Source organism: Rhinatrema bivittatum, chromosome 3 (assembly GCF_901001135.1).
Source record: "Rhinatrema bivittatum chromosome 3, aRhiBiv1.1, whole genome shotgun sequence".
Taxonomy (NCBI): domain Eukaryota; kingdom Metazoa; phylum Chordata; class Amphibia; order Gymnophiona; family Rhinatrematidae; genus Rhinatrema; species Rhinatrema bivittatum.
In genome coordinates, this window is record NC_042617.1 from 311,219,431 (window position 1) to 311,243,524 (window position 24,094).

At 44.5% G+C, this 24,094-nt stretch overlaps 1 long non-coding RNA gene across 1 annotated transcript in view; it reads right to left on the reverse strand.

The window, feature by feature from the left end:
* Positions 1 to 24,094, reverse strand: part of LOC115088768 — a 44,091-nt gene that overhangs the window by 16,896 nt on the left and 3,101 nt on the right. The window contains exon 2 of the long non-coding RNA XR_003855856.1: positions 7,874 to 7,915. This is a non-coding gene — a long non-coding RNA (uncharacterized LOC115088768). The remainder of the gene's footprint in view (positions 1 to 7,873; positions 7,916 to 24,094) is intronic.

A 24,094-nucleotide genomic window follows, 5' to 3' on the forward strand; every position in this document is an offset into this window, starting at 1 on the left:
AAGCCACCTTTACTTACCCCCTCCAGCAGCTCTCTTACTCCTCTTCCATACAGGTCAGTTGCACACACCAGAAGCAGCAGTAGTGGCTGTAGCTCTGTACTCATAGTCCTCTTCCTTAGGGCCCATGACCAGTCTCTCTGTCTCTCACACATACACATATCAGTCACACTCCCATGCCCAGTTTCTGTCTCTCACACACACCACACACCAATCATCTCCCAGCCAGTCATCTCCCAACCAGTCTCTTACAGGCACACGCACACACACACACACACACACAAACACACACGCACACACACATACCAGTCACCTTCCCATGTTCTATCTCATGCACACACACACACACACACACGCTTCCTACTCCCATGTTCTATCTTACATATAGAGGCTTCTCACCCACACACCCAGGTTTCACTTTTTCTTTTTCACACACACATGCACCAGTCTCTCTCTCACTCCCATGCTTGCTTTCTCCACATGCACAGGCTTCTCATTCCCATAATCACTTTCTTTCTCTCTCATACATACACATCAGTCAACTCCCTAACCAATCTCTCTCACATACACACCAGCCATCTCTCTGACCAGTCTCTCTTTCTCTCTCTCTCTCTCTCACACACACACACACACACACACACACACACACTCCAGTCATCTCCCTGACCAGTCACTTTCATTGTCTCTCACAAATACACACATCACCTCTCTGACCAGTTTTCTCTCAATCACACATATGCTCTCAATCAAATACATGCTCTCACTTACACACAGGCTGGCTGGCTGTCTCTATCTCTCACTTCCTGCCCCTCCCCTCACCGAGCACAAATGGTAACTGCAGCAGCCTCCTTCTCCAGCCCCCGCAGGCCAAGAAAGAAGAATCTCATTGGCAGCTAGAGGCTAAATCTGCTGTCTCCTTTGCCAATTGCCGGCTGCTTCTGATTTTGCTCTGGGCCCACGCTACTGCTCGGGGCTGATGTTGCCGCTGCTACTTTTCCATGCAGCATGGCTCTTTCTTCTTCCCGTGCACCCCACTGCACATCACTTCCTGTTCCGGGCCATGGGGGCAGGTGCGGGAAGAAGAAAAGGCCCAGCCGCAGTTGCCAGCTTCCACTAACACTGCTGCCGTTCCCATCCGGGCTTGAACGTGCTGATAGACCGGGCGGCAACAGCAGCAGTGGAAGATCGTCTGTCTCTCGCTCGGAGAAGGAAGAGGAGGGAAGGGCAGTGGGGGACTGGCAGCACGTGACACACCTGCCGGTGCTTGGTGACACACCGGTTGAGAATCGCTGCCCAAGAGGAAGCAAGACCAGCGACAGCACTACCCAACATGAGACTTTTTGGACAGAGATTTTTTGGATTTTGCCCTTTTTAGTTTGTGTGGAGGCTTTTTTTCTCACCCTTCTGCATAAACTGGTGAAGGAGATAAAGAGCTGTGAGCTGAACTGGAACATCTCGCCTCTCTCCCTGAGAGGTCCTTTCAAGGTTGTACCATCAAGCCTTGGGAGACTCCCAATCGGATCTCCACCCCAAGGGGATCGGGACACAGGCTGTGGGCGTCAGACTGAACTTTGGACTCAGGTAGGATCTTTTTTTGTGATGTAGGGCCCTCACTAGGATTCTCCCTCTACTGGGCTGTTGCACGACGAGTAGGCAGGGGCAAGCTCCCTCCCCGGAGCGATGGACACCAGCACCCCAGCAGAGACCCCGTATAAATAGTTCAGCTGTACAGTTTCATTTGTTGAATGTGTGTGGGACAGTGATTGACCTTTTGGAATTAATCAGTAAATATGATTTCAACACCCAGCCTGAGTCCAGCCTGTCTGAACTTGAGGAGAACACCACAGCAGAAAGATATACACGTATCAGGAGGGACTCTCTCCATCACGTGGGCCACAGAGGGATTTCCTCTTCCCCCACAGAAAGAGGCTCACTCCCTGGGAAGTTCAGGAAGGATGGCAAGAGCAGCCCCGACTTATAAAAAGTTTTATGGCCCTGGGGGGGGGAACCAGCAATGCCCCAGCAAAGGGTTACATGAATGTAACCCTTTTTTGGGGAATGGTGCAGATTCTAAAAGGCCATAAAATAATTTATTTCCGTGGGGTTTCTCTTTTTTTCTCCCGGGGGAGGGGGGGGATTCTTTCTGTGGGGGTGAAGGATAACCTTCGTGGCCCAGGCACGGGCCTGCGTGTGTTACTCTTGCTCTTTGGGACATGTGACCTGGACAAAACAGGCAGGACTCGCTGGATGGATGTTCAAAAAATATTTACTGATATTGATTGAAGGAAAATCAATGAAGTGAATAAATGAAATGTCCAAATACATCCAGAATCCTTGTCTTTGGTGTGGTAAAAGTTTAAATGATGTGTCCCTCTGTGGAAGTGTCCCTTTTTACTGAAACCTGGAACTTGTAATCCAGTCATGGTTTAGAACGAATGTCTGTCCCAAGGGGCTGGGGTAGCCTAACCAGGGCAGATGTCCCTTTTCCCAATAGCACCTGACTCCAGAGGAGCACTCCTGATCTTTACCTGCCTGTGCCCCATGTCCCAGGGTGGAAACTCCAGTTGGGGGGTCTCCTGATGGTCTTCTTCTCTTTGGAAAATAGCTTGCTCGCTGGGCAAACAAGGGAGGGCAGAAAAACTACCTTCCTTTCCACAAAATAGAAAAAAAAAATACCAAAAGGGGTTTCACTTGCCGGGCACTGCAACCTCCTCTTGATGGGTCAAAGGGGTATACAGGTCCTTCCTGCACCTCTGAAAAGGGGGATTACAGCCTCCCAGAAGGTGCAGGTCAAACCAGCCCAAATCCTCACTTTCAGTCTGGGAAAAATTACAAAAATCACTCTGTTTCCCTCCCGCCTAATCACCAAGAACTGGCAGGGCAGTGTCTCTCCCTTCTTTTGCTAAGCTGAGGGCCTAACTCTGGAGGGCACACTGAAACAGATCCTTCCTTCCTTGAAATTAAAACTACACTGCCTCCTCGTCCCATGGTCTAACCCCCGCCCCCCCCAGACCCACACACACACACACACACACACACACTTCCTGCAAACCTCTGGGGGAGGAGCAGTAGTGAATGGCATAGCCTGGAATGCTGATGTCTAAACAGGGCTGGGGAGTGAGGCCATCTGATGGAGCCCTAAGCATCTCTACATGTAAAAGCCTATTTCTGTTTCACCTGGAGCTGAGTGCCTTTGGTACCAGGGAATCAGTTCCCTTTCTATTGGGAAAAGGGCCTTTCACCTAGTAAGAGTTTGAGGAGTGTAGGTTTGCATCCAAGCAAGGGCTGAAGGTATTCAAGGACTGTGTTTGCTGCTGACTCTGGTGTGCTACACTCGAGAGGAAAGTGCCCATCTGGTATCTCCTCAGGAGATCTAAGAAGACTTCAGGAAAGGGATGAGAATTGGGACTTACGTTCTGATCAAGTACTGGGACTTTATTCTAACCACTCAATAGTGGCTAGATTCTGGGGTAAAACTGGAAGTTGGAAGGAGGAGTAAGCTTTCTTCAAAAGCTGAATACTTGGACAAAGAGGATATGGATTTCTAAGGAACTGGCTTCAAGCAAATTAAAAGACTTTACTAGAAGAGTGAAGTCACAAATGTATTAATCTTTCTTCTGTCTATATGTTTCTTGGCTTTATTTCAAATTCTGAATTGAGTGCTGTAAATATTCTTCAGACATCAAATCAACCATCAGTAAAGAAGTTGGAAACCATGTTTGCTTCTCAGTGTGAGTTTTGGATGCAAAAGACTGTGGCCTGTTATCAGTGCTGTTTACAGAGAAGGGGAAGTGGCTGGTACTGCAAAAGGGCCTTGAGATTCATCCTCCCCCCACGGGGACCCCTGGCATTCAGATGTAAATGCTGTCTGAGGAGAACTAGGAGCAGATAGGGTTCAGTTGCCTCTGGGTGCAGTCCAAGGGTTCCATCTCCTTTATCACTTCTGTTGCCCTTCTCTGTACCTTTTCTAGTTTTGCTATATCTTTTTTGAGACTGAGTGACAGAACTGTTTATAGACATTACTCATAAAGATTTGATATTCCGCCTTTTGCCTAGCATCAGCACAAGGCAGAGTACAATCGAATGTGAAACAACAGCACAGTAACATTAATCGCAAGGTCGCTTACTGTCTCTGGGTGCTGGTAATATCTATAGCAGAATCGAGGCTCAATTGCGGGGAGCAGGAATATACAGCAGCTAGGGGTGAGAGTAGGGATATATTAACAATAAGGCTGGCACCTGGTTCAGGCAAAGTAAGAGCCTTGAATATGGGAGCCCAGAGGTGTCTAAATTAGTTCTGGGTAATCTAGTCTTAGCACTGAAGGTTTCTGCTGAGAGAAAAAGGGGAAGGCTTTGTTGAATAGCCATGCCTTAGCTTTTTTTTCCAGAAAATGAGGTATGATGGCTTGAGGCAAAGGGGTAATGGTACCTTGTATGGAATTTTTGGTGCACAGCAGCTGCAAGCACCCAGTCTTACAGAAGTCAGTTTGGCAGATTCCAGAGGAGGGGAAGGAAGAATGGCTAGCTGGGAGGCTTGGAGCTGTCTGGTGAGGGTATAGGAAGAAAGAAGTTGGGTGAGATACTCAGGGGCCTATTTATTCATGCATTTAAAAACAAAGCAGAGGCAGAAGGGGCCACAAGAGCCTGCGGAGATCCTGGCGGCCTAAGGGAGGCAGCGGACACAGGCCAGAGCAGGAACGAGCAGCAAGACTGACCGCCATTGCCTCTCCAACTCCCAATGCAGCTGGGGGGGCCACAATTTGTTTTTTTTTTTTAAATAAATTAATGCTGCTTGTGCGGCTGGAGCCAGAAAGCAGCAGCAGCAGCAGCATGTTACGACTGTTGCTGCCCGACGTCTCCACTCTGCCCTCCTTACCTCTCTGGCGACTCCTCCCGCGGTTGATGGACGTCTGGCTGCCGCGGCATCTGCCTGCCGTCCTCTCCGGCGTCCCCGGTCCGGCTTGGGCGCTGCCTCCCGCCATGCTGTCCAGCTGCCTTAGGGCGCTTGTGCCGCGTGGCCCTGCTTCAAATACTTTCTTTGGCACGAACCTCAGGGGCATCCCCCTGTGATGACGACACGCATCCCAGATATAAAAAGCCTATACTACTGCTAGCTAATCAAGTTAGCAAGGTGAAGGGATTCCTTACGGATGGGATTCGCTCTCTGTACCTAGCTACTCTGCCTCTTCATTATTGGACTTACTCTATTGGGGTACCCACTCCTCAGGGACCTCTCTCTTCTCTTTCAGGTCGCTGTCTGGAATCGGTACTCGTTCCTCAAGGGCCCATGTTCCCGGACTCGCTGCCTGGACTTCACTTCTGCCTGGAAGATACCACTGCCAAACCATCAGTGAGTTACCATCTACTTCTCTCAGAGCTGTTTCCTAGAACCAGGTACTCACTCCTCGAGGGCCTGCCTCTATTCCAGCTCCTGTGATTCCTACCAAGAGAAACCGCTGTGTGAGTACTCAACCAACGAGGCTCTATTCCAGAACCCTGCATATACTTTATTGTACTCACTATCTCAGTTTCTCTTCACTACAGCACAGCCATTGAGGGATCACTGTTCCAGAGCCCTGAGGGACTACAGCCCAGCCGGGCTTCATCTCTGCTCACTACTGCCACCTCTGGTGGCTCCTCAATAATGTTAATAAAAAGATCTATCTGTGTTGTGTGTCCTAAAGCTAAGCCTGACCCGTGGCCCCTCACGGGACTTCCCCCCGTGGGCATGGTCAGCAGCCACAGTGTCCATGGGTCCACCCAAAACCTTACAAACAATAGCACAGCAGTCATGGGAATGCTGACGCTGCGAAATTAAAAGGGCATACAGTGCTGGGGGCCTTAGGCACACCCCTGGCATGTTATGGATGCAGCAAAGACATCTGCAGGCAGCTGCACCTTGAAGTGCAGGAAGGCCCTTTTAGAATTTTTTAAGTTAAAATGAAAACTAAATAAACAACTTTAAAGTTTTAAAAAATGTGGCCATTTGAGTGGAGAGCATGTAGAGAGGTTCCCACATTAATTTCAGCACCCGGGAAGCACTCTGGCAAACTTGGTGGCAATAAGTTTAATAAACTTAAATTTAATAAAGTTCATTTCTTTGCTAGTGCTGGTCTTGTTTAGGGTTACAGTAACCTGACCACAATTAGAATTAGGGTCAGAAGTGAATTTTAAGAGAGTTATTCCACCCGTAGGGTATCCCTGAGATGAAAAAAGTGATAAAAACCCTTCAGAAAGTGGGGTTTGGTGGTGGTGGTCACCAGATGGGTTTATAAAAACATTGTTTTGACTTCTGGTTTTGGAAAACAATATTTAATTTGCATAATATAAATATAATTAGCTTTATTAAGACTGCTTAACATAACTAATATGGTTCTGAAAAGACACAGGACACCTGTAGCATTAATTTAGAAGCTAAACTGAGAATTTGGTGTAGTTTGAAACTATGAGAGTGGAGTTTTTATTGTTTTTATTTAACTAATTGTTCCTATTTATTTTAAAGGGCAATGTTAAGGGTGGTTAAGAATAAGATCTGGTCAGCTCTCACAGAAGGAAAAAAAGCCTCATTAAAAAATTCCCTCGGCAGCATCATAGCATCGATAGATCACGTCAGTGTTCATGCAAAGCAGTTAAGTGATCAGGTTGGTGTAACAATACTGAGTTAAGCCAAAGAAATAAATTACCTAAAGAGAATGTTTTGAGCTTATTAAAAATCCTTTTTGAAGATGTTTTCCTTAGCTGAGGGGTTTTTAAGCGGCTCCTTAGAGAATAAGTAGATTTCCTGAAGTAGATAAGAACTATTTCTTAAAATGACATCAGAGGAGTAGGGATCTCTGCTGAAAATTTTCACTGAGCATGTGCTGAAACTGCAGGCAGAGCTGAGCTGGAGTCGGAGGGAGTGAGACCAGGTCGCAGAATCCTGTCACAGAGGCCTAGTTTACATGGAAGAGCACCCAAAACACTTAGAAACACTAGGTTAATGTGGGAAATTGTGTGTGAGTAGTATTTTTTGTAAATTTAATGCTGACAGAAGTAAAAATTTAGTTAAAGTAAATTTCAGTTCATAGCTGATTTGCGGTGGTTATCAGCATTGATAGCTAAGTGAATGTGAGGAAAAGTGGATTATTGGTGATCTGATTCTGAATTTATTTAACTGAAGGGTTGAATATACGTTATCTGTATATAAAGGTACTTCTGTGTTGTTTCCTTAGAGGAAAAATATTTGGAATAATTTGGAATGTAGAAGTCCCATAACTTATTCCTGTCTTTACTGGCAAATGTATAAGTTTGGAATGTGAAAGAGAGAGAGAGTAATCATTAATTATAATCTTACTCTATCAGTTCTCACAAAGAAATTGCCTGTAACATATCATCTAAGTTGAGCCTCTAAATATAATTAGAAAGGGCTGATACAATTATTTTTTTTTATTTCTGTTAATAAGAACTCCGGTCTGAATTAGACATTGAGACCCACACTTCCTCATATCACACTAGGTGATATGAGGAAGTCAGTATTTGTTATTGATTTGATTTGAGTTAGCGTAGTAAGTAAAACATTGTGTCCTGAGACTTTGTGATCAAGAGCGGCAGTCCAGTCTAGTTGGTGCTACCAGCCAATACACTGTGTTTCCCAATAACAAGCCACCAAAGTTTCACTTCATTCCTGGGTCAGCGATCTCTATCCAGCTTTCTCAAGCTGCGCTCTCAAAATTTATTACCCAGAAGTAAAGATAAGTGTGCCTCAATGAACTGTAACAAAATTTGGTTAATTGCATTAGTAAGCTAGTGCAACACATACTGTATATAGACAAGAGCTCATAGTTAGTCACTGAGGAGTTAAACGAGATAAAAAGAAAAAAAAACTGTCCATATTTACCTGAAGGGAAATGTTGGAGAATTCTAGAATATCCTGAAGAGCCTGTAATGATAAAAAGTTAACACAAAGAATCAGATTTTCTTGAATTAAAGTTGAAAATATAACAGTTGCTCTCATTCAGAAAAACTAAATGAGGAAAATACTTATCTGATAGTATCTTGGTGAAAAGTAATCCTTGTAAAGGAACCAGTTTCTATTCAAAATACTGTGTTAAAAAATATTTGAGTGAGAATAAAATTTAAAATTTGTTTTGTATATCACTGAAAATATTGAAATAATTGAAATGTTTATTCTGTTCAATAATTAAACTTGTTTCCAGAAGTGAAGAACCTGAAAAAAAAATTATCCATCCGCCAGCAAAATTAAACTATTAATTTGATTATAGAAGTGCTGTTGAGTTCATTTTCTATTTTAACTTTTTTGATGGTGTAAATACTCTGGGTGTTCAAACTATTTCCATAACATCTCTTAAAATTAAACTATTGTAAAGCTTGTTGCTATGTTACATTACAATGTGAACCGGGGTGATGTTTTTAACGTGCCCCGGTATATAAAAAAAATCCTTAAATAAATAAAAGTGGAAACCCCTGGCTCCACTGGCTATCAACGTGACAGTGTTTGAAGCAGTTTTGTGCCCGGGGTGTTTACATTTCCTGCATCACTGAGGGGCTCTTTTTAAAAAATTGGCATTAGACAGGATATCATTTTCCACTCTTCGGGTACAGTGGCCAGATAGGTCCTTCTTAATTTGGACATATTACCTATGCAGATGAAAACTGCTGCAAACTCGATTTGTAGGTTATTCCCAGTATGGATTTAAATCACATTAGCAGGGACTTCATAGAAGAGTAAATGTGTATATAACATATCTGCCATGAACTAACAAGGACCTTGTACAAAGGCCAAGCACCAACTAGCAGGAACTCTGCAGAAATCCTGTAACTTAATTTAGTTACTAGACTAAAGCAGAGACAGATTCATAAGCAAACACATACATGCAGGTGAAGACACACCGACCCGCATATAGACAAGTGAAAACAAACATATACTTAATTATACAGACACACACACACCAGAAGGCAGAGAATGGCAGAGAAACACATATAGACATTCACAGATACACACAGACCTATCAAAACACATACATATATAGGTAAACACATACATACAGATAAATACATATAAACAGGTAAACTCAAGAGACATCTGCAGAGACACACACACACACACACACTCACACAAGTATACATGTGCAGACACCGAAACACAAACGCACAAGTCTGGTTCGTTGTTGCCAGCACTGACTCCCACGCAGGGACCCACTTCATGATTGAGATGCCATTTACTGCTCATGAATATTAAAGTCCGAAGGAACAGTGCTGCAAGGAGCAGAAGAAGCATATTGTGATGCCATACGGAGCCCATCCTTCTTCAGGCACAGACAGTAGTGGCTCTGTAAATCACACAGTTATGACAGTCCATAAACATATTCCAGCCCTGACCAGTAAAATATAGTCTTTGTCTGCACGGAGCTTTTTCTGTATCTTTCTTCTTTTCTTTCTTATGAAAAAGGAGGAGGAGGATGTGAATCGTGGGAAGCTAAGCGCAGAATTTGTGGTCAGCAGTCTGCTGGTACCTGATCTCTGTCTATAACCAGTGCACCATGATCTGATCAGCGATCCCTGAAACTCACCTCCTAAGCTAGGGCCACTGATTGATGTTGTTGTGGAAGAGCACAAACCTTGCAGCCCTGGAGCTGGCTATCACACAGGCAGTCGTTACTTGGAGAGTGGGGCAATGGCCCCTTAAAAATAAATGAAAAACACAAAAGTGTGTCACACAAAGAAAGAACAGGGATGGCGAAGGGGGAAGGTACAAGGACATGTGAATGGAAGACGAGGTAAGGAGAAATATTGAGCACAAAATGCTCATAAGCTGGGGAATAGAATTCCAGATTTGCAAGCCCTAATAGTGGAGGCAGATCTAGATATTGTGGCTGTCACAGAAATGCGATTCAATGAATCCCATAACTGGGAAATACCTTTTTCAGATAAAGACAGGGTAGGCTAGAAGGTTAAGTTGTGCTTTACTTTAGGCACCTACTTTTATCCTCATTGCAGTGGGGTGAGGTTAGTTCGGGGGAGAAAACTACGCACATAGTTTTGGATTTTGAAAACTAGGTGTGTAGTTTTGGTCAGGAGAAGTATCTGTTGTGAATACGGGCTAGTGGACCCTTGGGCCGGCCTACAGGAGACTTGGGAAGGACTTCACTGGTCTCGACTGAACAGGCCGGGAGGCAGACTTCAGGCGGGCAGGTCGAAGCAGTTTCACCCTGGAAGCTGGTACTCCCCCGGGAGGAGCCCTTGGGAGTCCAGCCGCTGGGGCTTAGGAGATTCACCCTGGAAGTCGGAGCCCCCCAGGGAGGAGCCAGTAGAGGCCCAACCGCTGGGACTTAGGCGAGGCGATCGATGGAGATGAAGCAGGCGAGTATCAGGCTTGGCTGAAGCAGGCAGGAATGAAGACAGGCAGGAACCCGGCTAGGGCTGTAGGTAGGCAGGAACCCGGCTAGGGTCGTAGACAGGCTGGAACCCGGCTCGGGCTGTCGGCAGGCAGGAACCCGGCTAGGGTCGTAGACGGACTGGAACCCGGCTTGGACTGGCTGGCAAGAGTCCGGCTTGGGCTGGCTGGCAGGAACCCGGCTTCAGCTATGGGCAGGCAGGCTTGAGCTGGCTGGCAGGAACCCGGCTTGGGCTGGCTGGCAGGAACCCGGCTTGAGCTGTAGGCAGTAGCCCTAGGGCAGTGCCTTCAAGCACAGCTTCCAAATTCATTATCATTTCCCTAGGTTTTTCAAGTCCCCTTTCATCGTTCCCATCTTCCCCATGTGTCTATTCTGTTACAGATGTTTCTATAATTTGTAAGCAGGCTTACCTTTCCTTCAACGCCTTTTGAAAGGGTATTGAAAAGACCAAGCCCCAGCACTGAGCCCCGAGGTATCCACTGATCACTTTACCTTAACCAGAGTGGACTGGACTTCACTGTTTACCATTCACCGACTTCATTTGCTTAACCAGTTCCTCACCCAGTTAACAATTTTCCGTCCTCCTGGCGTGCTGGCTAGATTTCTCACAAGGAGGGCCAATATTTACTTCTGAGGTGCCCCTAGGCCCAGGAGTGGGGAGAAGGAAATTCCCCTTCTGAAGATGTGCCGTGGTGAAAAGAGTGTCTCCACCTCTGTGTCCACAGCCCTCTCTGTCAAGCACCACTCAGCCTGAGTGGTGGGGTACCAACAGACACACCCCCCCCCCCTTAAAGGCTCAGGGGTAGCCTACTGGCTAGTTCAGTTAGTGAGAGTACAGGTTAGTGTAAGGGGGAGGATACCATTCAAATGCAGCCCTTCCCTTTGAGGAGTCTGGAATGGCCGTCCCCCGAGAGTCTATATAGCAGCTCCCTACAGAGATCTCAGGTGGCAGTCCCTTTAGGTTTGCTGAGACTTAGGAGGTAAAGAGGAGTTTTTCTTGAGTTTTTTTCAGGTCCAGTCAGAGGAGCCAGGCAAACCCTGCTTGGTGGTTCTGACCAGGGTCCGGAGGGGTTCCTTATCCAGTCCACTCCCTGGCTGGTTAGGATTTTCCCTCTGGTTATACTTTTCGGTTTAAGATTTTAAGTGGTATGAGCCTTGTGAGAGCCTGTACACCACCTGGACCCAGGGCACGGGGAAACCTGTGTCTGGGCTGTATAGTTTAGGGAAGACTTGCCCTCTATACCTCCATGAGGAAGGAGGTGTTAGTGACCTGTTGCAAGGAAGAACTCCGGTTTTAAATTCAGTTGAGGGAAAGATTTTGATTTCAATATCTAGGAGGAAGTTTTGGCTGCCCTTCCTTCCTATTTGAAGCAAAAGCGAACTGCTTGCTTCAAGGGGATCCCTCCCATCACAGATCCAGAGAGAACAAAACTAAACTTATTAAAAAGTTCCAATACTGTTACAATGCCAAAAGACATGAGTGAATCACTAGTCAGCACAACAGAAATTGCGATTTTCTACCGACACAATATTTATGTTTGTCTACACACTAATTATAAATAGAATCAATATTGCAGAATTATAATGGCAAACGTGGTATGTACAAAAGTTATATTATAAGATATGTACTGGGTTATGCATGTGAACAACTTATTTTTTTAAATTTCAGATTAGTGATTCATTTTGTGCATTTATTTTCACATTAATAACAAATATCTTTATGCATAAGATCCAGTAGCTATTTAATATTACTAGGTACATTTACACAATCCAGTCCACATTATAATTTTTTTGTACAAGTAGAACAGTTTATAGTGATATGCTATTTGGTGAGTGTCTAATATTGGGTCTGAGTTGTTTGTGTTGAGAACGGTGTTTTAGTGTGCCCTTGGGCCTCAGCCTGACCCAGACCTTCTGAGCCGGGCCAAGGGTTGACGGTGGCTCCGCATGGCTGATGGTCTACCCTCTGCCAGACCGGCAAGCTCCATGGCCAACATCCGAGAATGTTGGAAGGTGAATGGTCCTCCGACCATTCCGAGCCCTTTCGGACCTGCTGCGAGCAACATGGAGCAGCAGGCCTGGCCTGAGGTTGAGGGCAGACGGACCTTGACATGAAGACATGAAGATTGATGCAACGGCATCACATGGCACAAAGACTTGGGTTGATGCGACGGCATCCATGGCACAAAGACTAGGGTTGATGCGATGGCATCCATGGCGAGGACACATGGCTGATGCAACGGCATCCAGGGACGAAGACACTTGGGATCGAGGCATCCAAGATGAGACTCTTGACATCCATAAAGGCAACACGAGGCATGGACATTGGCACTGTCTCTCAGGGCGCCCTACTCAGGCCACCCGCGGGACTGAGTCGCGGACCACCCTGTCCCATTATGCGCCCTACACAGCCCTTACAGACTGGTCACGGACCACGACGGGAGCGGGACAGCACAGGAACACACATCCGGGACAGGACAGCTCAGGAGCACAGGACAACCGTCCACAGGCAGGCTAGTCCTCTCAGGAGTACTGCATCTGAGGGACCCCCGGCCTACCGGACCTGAAGGCTTGAGAGCAAAGACGAGGCATGGCTTAGGAAGGAACATCACGGAAGACAGGAACACCAGGACGTAGAGGATGAAGACACCTGGCACGAAGACTTGACATGGAACAATGTTGCTACTCCAGCCCGGGGCTGCAGCCTGAACGCCGCGAAGAGGCAGATGACGTCGGGGGCACTCCCAGCCCTGAAGAAGGCCGCGGCTCCAGCCGCGGAAGACAGAGGAAGCACAGGCAGCCTCCGGACTGCGTGGGCAGGCCGACGACGGCGTCCTGCCGCGTCGGCGAAAACGGCAGCATGGGTAAGTGAGCCTGCTCGCGGGGGGACCCGCGGGCAGCGTTCATAACAGTTTGTGCACCTATAAATTTATTTTTAAGGAAATATTGAGGATATACTGAGCAAATAAATATTACAGGAGTATATAGATTGATTCGTACCTTTGCTGACCTATAAGGTTATCTCATTATCCCTACATATTTCTTTCTTTGTCTGCTATTGTTCCTTTTTTGGAGTAGCCATAATCTATTTATATCTCTTATCTATTATATATGTATAGTCTTTCATTTTTATTGTGCTTTTATTATTATTATTTTTAAATTGTATATTGTACCATTGTACAGCCCCTGACGCAGCCTAAAGGACGAAACTCTGCCAGAGTCGGGCGCTTTATGGGCAGATAAATCATTCCTTTCTTTAAAAAAAAAAAAGGGGGAGCTTTATGGGCAAATTATCCCTGTAATACAAATACAGGATTCCCTTCTTTATTGATGACTCGGCTATACGAGATCGCCTTCCGCTTTGTTCTTCTTGGACCAACCCTCTATCGGATATGTCTTTATTTTCCTGAATGCTGCCTGGACCTGACCCTATGCTTTGGATCTATCTACTCTGTTGTCTGCTGCCTGCCCCGACCTCTAGCCAGGTATCCTTGTCTACTGTCTTCTGCCTGCCCCAACCTCCATTTGGACCTGGACTCTCATATTGGATAGCCCTAAGGACTCACCTAAGACCGCTGGCCACCAGAACCCAAGGGCTCAACCTGCAGGGGAGGCAGCTGTTATAAGTGAAGCTCCAGCTGGCCCCCGCCTAAGGAATTCTCCTAGGCCTAGTGGGTTCACTCGCTAGCCTGCGCCAATCACACCACATCACCAAGGGTCCACTATTTCTGTCGGTGTTGCACTCAACAATATAGCTCACCAAAAAAAAACTGAGGGAGAGGTCAGAAAAAGATATCAAAGGAGTGAGTCTATGTCAAATCAAAAAAATGAAAAAATGGAAAAGGCTTAACAAAGATTCCGGGTTATTATAACTCATTCCCAGTTTCATTAACAGTACCTCCCTCAGCAGCAACTGAACCACTAAGCTTCTTCACATCTAGAAATTTTCTCAATGGTTCTGGAGCAAAGATAACATAATTAGCCCCTGCATATGTAACTTAACGTTTGTGTGGGTAATGCAAAAGAAAAGCGCTGAGCTCTCTCGGTGCATAGCTAAGAATAACTTTCTTCTCTCCTGAGTTGATCTTGCAACATCAGGGAAAACCAATATATGCTGACGCATAAACTTCTCTGATGCCCTTTGAAAAAAGAATGAAAAACTAAGTCCAGATCATCTTTAAATAGAAACAGAGCCAGTAAAGTAGCCCAGTTGGATTCTTCTGCGTCATTTCGCAAAACAGTTGCATTCAGTCCTTCTCCAGGTTATGAACACCCTCATTCCCAAACTGTATAGATTTCTTCTTCTAAGGCATGTAATAGACTTTATTGAAAGATGGAAAGGCATCAGATGGAATAGACAAAATATCAATAAAGTGCTTTTTTCCAGAGGCATGAACTCAGTGATCTGGGAAAGTTGTTAAAATGTAGATTCAGTTGTCTGGTTAGTTCAATTGTTCCAGACACCTGGGAACAAATATCTTACCTTGAATCAAGGAACCATTTATAGATTTAATGTATTTAATCTTCTCCTTAAGGTCCCCAATATCTTTAATAAACTTCTTGCAATCATCCCCTTGCCTTTTTTGCCAAGTCTTTAACAGAATCTGCCAGCTTAGATATATCACCAGCTGCCGCTGTAACAGAAGTATCCAGCCTGACCAAAACTGCCCAGATTGAGTCTAGCGTCACTGCTGGAGGCAGGGATAAAATGGAGGAAAAGCCTGAAACAGTACCTTGCAGGTTATCAGCTTGCAAAACCACTGAAGAATCTATAGCAATGCTTTCATGCACTTCTGAGCCAGCAGATTCTCCTGCCTGCACCTGCTCTTGGAACTGATATTGATGTAGCACTGAGCATGAGCATGGAAGCTCGAATTTCTACAACAGCTAGATGTGGTTGTGGTCAACTTCATCATGCCCATCAGCTTTGCTCTTTTTTTTTTTTATTTCTGGCTGGCCTAGCAATTCTAATCTAGATGTTACTAATTTCCCATTTAGACTTCTGCAACTCTGTGTATGTAAGTCTACCCTTAAAAAGTACCAGGAGATTACAAGTAGTCCAGAATGCCGCACATTTATTGACAAACTTGACCTTTAGGGATCATATTGGTTACCTATTGTTGGGCACAATTCAAGATGTTTTAATTCATCTACAGCCCTAATTTTGGTTTCCTGCATGTAAAGAAATGGCTACAAAGCTACACTCCAAATTGAGCTTTAAAACCTGCCTGGGAGGCTTTCCTCAAAATCCCACTTGTCTCCGAGGTGAAACTACAAGGGACAATAAATTCAGCTTTTTATTTTGCTGCTCCCCATTCATGGAATTGTCTCCCAAAAGTGGCTCGCCTCTTAATTGATTATTTCAGATTTAGAAAGTCAGTGAAAACTTGGCTGTTTGCCACCACGTTTAAAGAATAAAGGCCCTGAAAAGTTTCCATAATTGATTTTAGTGATTAAAAGTTTTATTAGCTGTCATCAGGCAACCAGGATTTATGCTATGTATTAGTCTCTTGATCACGGTGACCTTCAGCTCAATGACTTTATATTTTATGGTTTTATGGCTTTTTGCTTTTATTTTATGATTATCCTGTGTTTGACTGTTTTATGACCATTAGGTTTTGCACTTGTATTTTTGTACTGTTTTCAACTGGATATTTAAGTTTGATCATGCTCTTTATCAAATTGCAATAATAAAACAAGTTCCAGCCAAAACGCTCCATTCCTCACAAAATGTACACGTGCGCATTGCATCTACAGCCGAGGCTAAAGTGCCTGAAACCAGCAACAAAACATTCTCCTGTCTGGGACCCAAATTGAAGTAAGAGCCATCACAGATTACCTTGCTTTCAAAACACACTGCAATGCTTGACTGTTTAGGTCCACTTTCCCAAAACATGTTGCAGTTTCCGTGACCCACCCTTAAGCTAATCTGCTTAATGATTTCTTCCCAGAACCTGTCCTGGACCAATCCTAATGCTACATTCCAGAATGTAATGAAACTACCCAAGACACCTCTCACCCCCTAATCACTCTGGGCACTGAAACCGACTACGACGCCTCCCCATCTCTTAGCCAGCCCAGTGCGCTTCCTCTGCCTCCGTATCTGTGTAGCCTGCATTCAGGGTAGCAACGGAATTCTCCTGGGGCCAGAAAAATCCCGGGGCTGAGTCCCAGTCTTACTTTTACCAGTCCTGTTGCCCCGGTTCCTGGGTTCTAAATCTCTGGGGTGGGGGACTGTCCTCCGAATCCAGGGCGTGTGAATGGAATCCCATTCCCTTGTGCGTTATTATCCCCCAAACTGCGATAATGCTGCAGGGAACTGACAGGACACAGTACTGGGCATTCAAAAGTTAGAGTTTACTGTGATTTCTTCAAAATAAGAAAAGTCCAATTACTTTGAAAACCTTTCCAAGTTACATCTGTGTTAGAAGTGGGTTCTTTTCCTCACTAGACTCCTCGTCCCTCTCTGTGTAAGTGTCCTTGGGATAGCGCTTACTCTTCTGTGGAGTGAATGGACAAGGGCTCCAGTAGGACAGGGAAATCCTAGGTGTATATGGGATCCCCTTGTCCCCATAAAATAGTATCTGAGGTTCTCAAATCCCAGTCTGTGTCCTGTGTCCCAAAGGGTGGAGCTACCAGTGATGGTTTTCCAAAGATCTTTGCTCTTCGTTCTGTTACTTCGCCCTCTGAACTCCTCCTGGGGACCTCTCTTGGGGAAAGTTCTCTTGATGGAAGAATGCAGGGCATTTATAACCCAGCTTCAGTGTGAAGAAGGGTGGTGTCAAAATTTCCTCACAGACAATAAAAAGAGACAAACCCTACCAGAGTCCCAAAACGTCCTCTGCTGCTCCTTCACAGGCAGTGAGAGTGGTTCAGCAAGTCGTCTTGCCTCTGACCTCCGGATCAGGAATGTCCTTATTCCAGTAACTAAAGACCAGGCTCTCACCATTGGAAAAAAAAAAAAACACCGTAAAAAATATACCTCATAAACTACTAACAATAGTCCTTTTTCCAAATAGGAGGCAGATCCTGACAGGCCAGGGGTGCACTGAAAGGAATCCTTCTCCCAGACAAAAATGTCAGGCCAGAAGACCCAAACTCATATTAAAGAGTAAGAAAAAACATCGCCTCACTCTTCAACTTCAAACCAAAAATGACCACACACTACTCTCTCCTAACCCCCCCCCCCCCCCCCCCGCCCCTTGTGTATTAGGAACTCTCCAGCACATCCTCTGGGAAATTGTTATTGGGAATAGTAGGCCCCTCACCAGCTGGCTAACCCAAGGGCCGGGACCTAGGGCCATCTAGTGGTGACCTAGATGTCTCTACATCTGTACAACCATTACTATACTGATCTATTGATCTATTTTCGCTATTGCACCACCTTTGTTGTATTGTAATTTGTTACCATCATTACTGTATTGATCCATACTGTATTACCTGAACTATACTGCATACCATCTAGTGCACGGGTTTGATATGACAGTATATTAAAACATGAACTACATTACTTAAAATAAATAAGCAGCCCAATATGCGAACTTGTAAGAGTCCCCCCCCCCTATGTCCCTTACTAACTAAATTGCCCTAGCTTAAGCCCTGAATTAAGATTAGATTGGAGGTAGTAGTTTGCCGATCATCCCTTGCAGGCACTTCCTTTTAGGATGCCTGGATTGGTCAGCAGCTTGCATAAAAGCAGGCAGAGCCCAAGGAGTAGTGTGGCAGCTTGTGTTAGAGTTAAAGGAAGCTGGAGAGTTGCTGAAGTAATTACACATTTTTAGGACCCCCAACCGGATACCAGAGAGTGGATGAAGAGATTTTGGGAGAATCTATTTGAAGATTTTTGATGGAGCCTGGTCTTGCCTCAAAAGGAAATTCCCCCTGCCTGGAGGAGATCAGGATATAAGAACTGTGATTCCCTGCCTGCCATACAAAGAAGAGTCAGCAGTGTCTTGCCAGTAGATATAAGAGTTGCAGTTTTCAGAAGAGTTTTGTTCCTGTTTTGTTGGGACAAATCTTTGCTACCAATTCCTATCCATGAGAAGGAGAGAGGATTTTGATTTTTGTATTTTGGAACTTTCTAACTGAGAGGTCTAACATTAGTGAAAGAAATAGGAGCTAGGAGCTCACTCTGCGTTGGATTAGTTTTGCCAGTGGTATGCCACCTACAGGACACTGACTTAGCTGATAGAACTGAGAAAAGACATACTTTTGGACAGTTTGATGTAACCCCTTGACAGGGTACAAAAAATGATGGAATAGAGTTTCCCAATTGTTTGACGATCATCCTGTCCAAATTTGTTTGGTGGGTTCTTAAGTTTGGTCAAGCAGTTAGTGAAGTGGATCTTAATAGCAACTGCAGGTTTAGTGTATGAATCCCATTCTCTTCTTGTACTGACTGGACAGGAAAGATAACCATCAACTCCCCTCCATGAACTCTGAGCCCATGCTCCAACCCAGTGCTGGATGAATGAGTGCGGCAGACTCCGAGTTGCAAACTTCCAAACAGTTAACTTTATTTTTCTGGATGGACCAGCCAGCAAATATATACAAGGATGTGAAGCAGATTAACTGAATACATCCAAAATTCATGAGTTTCCAAACAGCCAGAATAACACAAAATCCCAATTTATTTAGGTCATAATGGTACATTCCTTCTCTTTCATCTCTTTTCTCAAATAACTACTTTTCCATGGACCAACTTGAATGGACGATCTACTTCCCTGTTAAGGACAGGTATTCACCTTCAGCATACCCATATCAACATTCACATCCAATGAGGACCAAATGCAAATCCCAGTCACCTGAATTACTCCCACCCCTATGATATTCGACCTTCCTTACGATTTCCACTCCACCTTTCTCCCATGCAGGTTCTCTGGATCACTACACTTCAAGGGATTCTCTGGGGCAATCCTCTTCTGGGACTCACCCAACTCCTGAACTCCTGGCACACTTCCTCAGAGGGAGGAATGACCCTTTTGCCTCCTGGTTATGTCTCTCCTTCACCTCCAGGTAGCTCCTTGAGAAGAGGAAGAAACATGGTCCACACCACTCCAAGGCCATGGGCCTCTACCCTTGAGAGGAAGATCCCCTACAGGGTCCCACTCCCACTTGGGAGGGTCCCTAGGCTCTGCCAGCCTGTGGACTGACTACTCCAGTCGGTTACATTCTGGAGGTCCTTATTACCTGCCCTTCCCCGAATAGGGCAAGAAACAAAAGGGAAAAATCTCGGCAAAAGTTCTCACTTTTTTAGCTCCCACTAAACAATGATGACCCAATCATTAACAGCCCAAAGTCTTTACAGGAACATACACACTATTTCCCCAAACAACACATCAACCATTCCATATAATGCTCACACCTCTAAAATGCCATCTGGTATATGTTTTTCAAAACATGGTTAACATAGTCACAAGGGGTATCTCTCCCACTCAGAGTCTCTTGTAAGGCCACCAGACTTAAAAAGAGTGCACTATCTTGGGGTCCATTTTAGGGGTCTCCCTACATTACTTTTTGTGACATCAACTGAAGAAGCGATGTTGATCATTGAACTTGAAGTATTTTTGATTGCAGTAATGTATTTTGGAACACCCCAACAGAGTGTTCAGCGTCTTCAGAGAGTCCTTACAGCTAGGACATCTGAATAGTGAGTACAGCTGGGACAGAAACAGCAGAAAGATTGAGAAGGCTGTGTGCTGGTGTCCGCCCTGTGTGCCTAGGGCTCTGGAGGTAAAATTCCCCTCCCTGCTAGGCAGAACCCTGGCACCTGAGGGCAAGTGGTGAACTGTTTGGGGTGAGGAGAAAGTGGCCCCGGGGACAATCCTGTACCCCCGTATTTAGGATTCCCGCCAAAAAGGGGGTTACATGCAGTACAAGAAAATAGAGTAAAGCATATAGCATTTACCCAAAAAGAAAAGGCAATAATCCCTATTACAATATATTATGTTTGTTTATCCTCTACTAAGTCCTCAACATAGGGGCAAGATGCTACAGAAAATTGGGAATCAGATATAAATAATAAACTCAAGGGGAAAAAACCCCAAAATAACCTCACTGGAGGCTTCACTATTAATCACATAGGCTGTTGCTGCCCTGGAGTATCTATTAAATCAAGACACTCATTGTCAGGTAATCTTGTTATCTAGAAAATTTCTTGTGTGTTTAGGGTGAAAGAAAATATACCTAATATTTGGTAATTTAATCAAACACTTTTAGGGATATGACAGAAAAAAAATTCACCGCCGAGGTTAGTTGCTTGCTGCACCTGCAGAAACATTTTACCTTTACTACTATCCGGGAACAGCCATATTTTCTGAGCTATAATCACATCGAGGGCCACATCCAGTGGGCTGGTGAATGGGGGAGTTACCCAGGCAACTTTGCCTAGATCTTCAGCCGCACTTGTCCAGTTAATTCTGGTGCCGAATATACCCAGACAATGCTACCCGGCTCACTGTAGGACAGGCATCTGACGCGGCCAGTCTAAATGGCTAACTTTAGCCAAAGAACTCTGATAAAAGGCATTGCTAGGTTCTTAAAAGATCTGGGGCATGGGCCTATAAGCCCTCCTTCCCCCCCCCCCCCCCACTCCCAAGATTTTGATAATTACTTCAGTCACAATCAGCAGCTTCCCTTCCCCCCCCCCCCCCCAGTCCTATAAAAAACTCATAATTGGACATCACACACATGATCTCTGGTCTACATTCCCATACAGCTGTCTCTAGATAGAACCTTCTAAGTAACAAAGAAACCCCTGGCCTGTTACAACCATCTAGCAAAATACTTCTACAATTATTCACGAGCCTCAATCAATAAAAAATATTCTATGTAGGCATTAAATAGAATCCCAACATAAAACCTGTACCTCAAGTCTACAATATCCTGTATTCATAGAAACTCCCCCAACAAAGGGTACAGAGCAGAATAAGGATATTTCCCCTTACCACTCATTATAGAAAATAATATTCAAATTCTGGTGTCACTTTAATAACAGCAATACAAACTCTCCATTACTAGGAACACTGTATAATACAAAATCCTACAAACATCACAACCTATAGGAAACCGGCCATACTATAATACCCTAGTAACTACCAGACTCAAAAAGTCAGAACCTTATCTATGAAAAGGCAATACTGCAAATATTATATCAGGCCATAAAACGCTAATATACCTCCTATGAAGAAAACAGAACAAGTCAGGCTGCTGTAGATCCATATACAGAAACTACATGCCAGCAGAATACTTCACCTTGGTCATATATACAAAACACAAACAGACCCTCACCAAATACAGAATAAATAGACTGTAAAATCAAAAAACAAATGTGCAAACAAAAACTGAATTGAAAACCATAAGAAGCCAGACTTTGTATGCAGTACAACAATGGAAAAACAGAAACATCACCATTCCTCATAAAACATCAAACAATAAAATCAAGAAATATAAAACAGCAATCATAATAGTAAAACAATACTAATAAAAATAATAAATAGTTTAAAGCAGCTGATGAATAGCATAATATCCAATAATTAAAAACTCATACAAATCCACTCGTTCTTGTATACGATCTTTGACCCAGATATGGTCTTCTGACTTCGGGATGGAGGTCACTCCAGCAATGTGGAATCATATTTGGTCCTCTGGTATCCGTATTTCCTTGTCTGCTAGTCTGATTCAGACTTCTTTTTTTATCCTTCATAGAGCAGTCTGGACCCCATGGAAGATGCATCGTGCTGGTGTTACTCCCTCACATGTCTGTTGGTCCTGTTCGGCCCCAAAAGCCACGTTTAGTCATATGTTTTTTTATTGTCCTTTGGTTTATGCTTTTTGGAGTCAGGTTTGGCGCACGGTTGCCCGCATATTGCGGGTCACTGTTCCCCTTTCCTATGCTTTGACTATTTTGAAAGGTGCCGAGCCGTCCTTACAGCTCCGGCGACCACAATGTAAATTGATAGATTTTCTTTTAACAATAGCTCAATACAATATCATGTCCAATTGGAAGCATAGTGCGTTTTTATCTGATTCTCTCTGGTGGAACACTGTTTGTTTATTTTCTAAATATGAGAAGGCTATGGCAAAGGCCACTGGCCGTCTAGGTAAATGGTCTCAAGTATGGAAGCCCTTGGACGATTATGTTGCATGTCCCTCCTTTGTCTCCTAATGTTTTCCAGATCAGGTATTTCTCTGATGTTTTTGTTTTATTTTTGTGTTTTTGTTTTCTTTAGTTGTTTTTTGTATTGTTTGATTTGCTTTGTTTGATTACTATGCTGATCCGTGCTATGTTATATTTTTCTTCGTTGTATTTGGATTATGTAACTCAATAAAAATATTTCAACACAATAAAAAAACTCATACAAATGTTTTAAAATGTACCAAACACCAATAAAATATCTCAAAATAGCAGACACATTAAATAATACCCAAACTCATAAGGATAAAATTCCTCCACTGTCCATACCTGGAAACTTTTGATTTCCAGTCACAGAGTCACACATTTTATCTTCTCTTTGTCGTAATCACACATTCTGTAACACACATGTTCATTCTCTTGCACACTCTCACATGCTCTCACTCACACTCTCACACATATAGGCACATGTTCTCATATATATTTCCCCTCTCTGTCACATATACATGTTCTCAATCTCATACAAACTTCCTCTCTCTCTCTCTCATACACACACACATACACATGCTCTCCTACACACTTCCTCTCTCTCACACACACATGCTCTCATACACACTTCCTCTCTGACACACACACACACGTTCTCAATCCCACAGGTTCCCTCTCACAAACACAAATCCACTTACTTTCAACTCCATAGGCTCCCTCTCTCACACACACACCCACATGCTTTCAAACCCACAGGCTCCCTCACACACACACACACACACACACACACACACACATACACACACACATGCTCTCAACACCATAGGCTCCCACTCTCTTCTTTCCAGCTTGTTGCAAGCTTCCAAGTTCTCTTCCCTGTTGATTGTAACTTTGACTCATTCCTACTTACTGTTTATCTTTCGTTTACTTGAATAGTTACCCCAGTTTTTTATTCTTGTTAATTGTAATCCGATCCGATATGGTTATTTACTATGAAGGTCGGTATATAAAACTGTTAAATAAATAAATAAATAAATAAATAAATAAATAAATATATTTTCTCTCTCTCACTATCACACTCACATATATACTTTTAATCCCATAGGCTTGCTCTCACACACCCACATGTCCAAGCGCACACACACACTCCCACAGGCCCCCTCACACACATACACACAGGTTCTCAATCTCACAGGCTTCTTCATACATAGACACACTCAATCCCACATGCTCCCTCTCACTCAAGCACACAGGATCTCACACTAGGCCTCCCCCTCTCTTCTTGACCTCTTCTTCAGCTGCCACAGAATGGGGTCCTTGGCAGCCTGTCAGGCCCCCCTCTTCAGCCACTGTGGGCTGGGGTCCATGGCAGCCTCACTGGGCCTCTCCTTTCCTTCACCGCCCGAAAGACCCTGAAGGAGACTTGGGGCCTGTGTGCCCAAAAACTCTGGTACTGTGCTGTCCAGCTAAAGTGTAACCGCACCCCAGGGACGTCTCCAACTCCGCCTCTTCGTATGTGGGTAAATGATATCTAGGCAAAGGTTCACCCACACAAAATGTATCCAGTTAGCAGTGGGATATT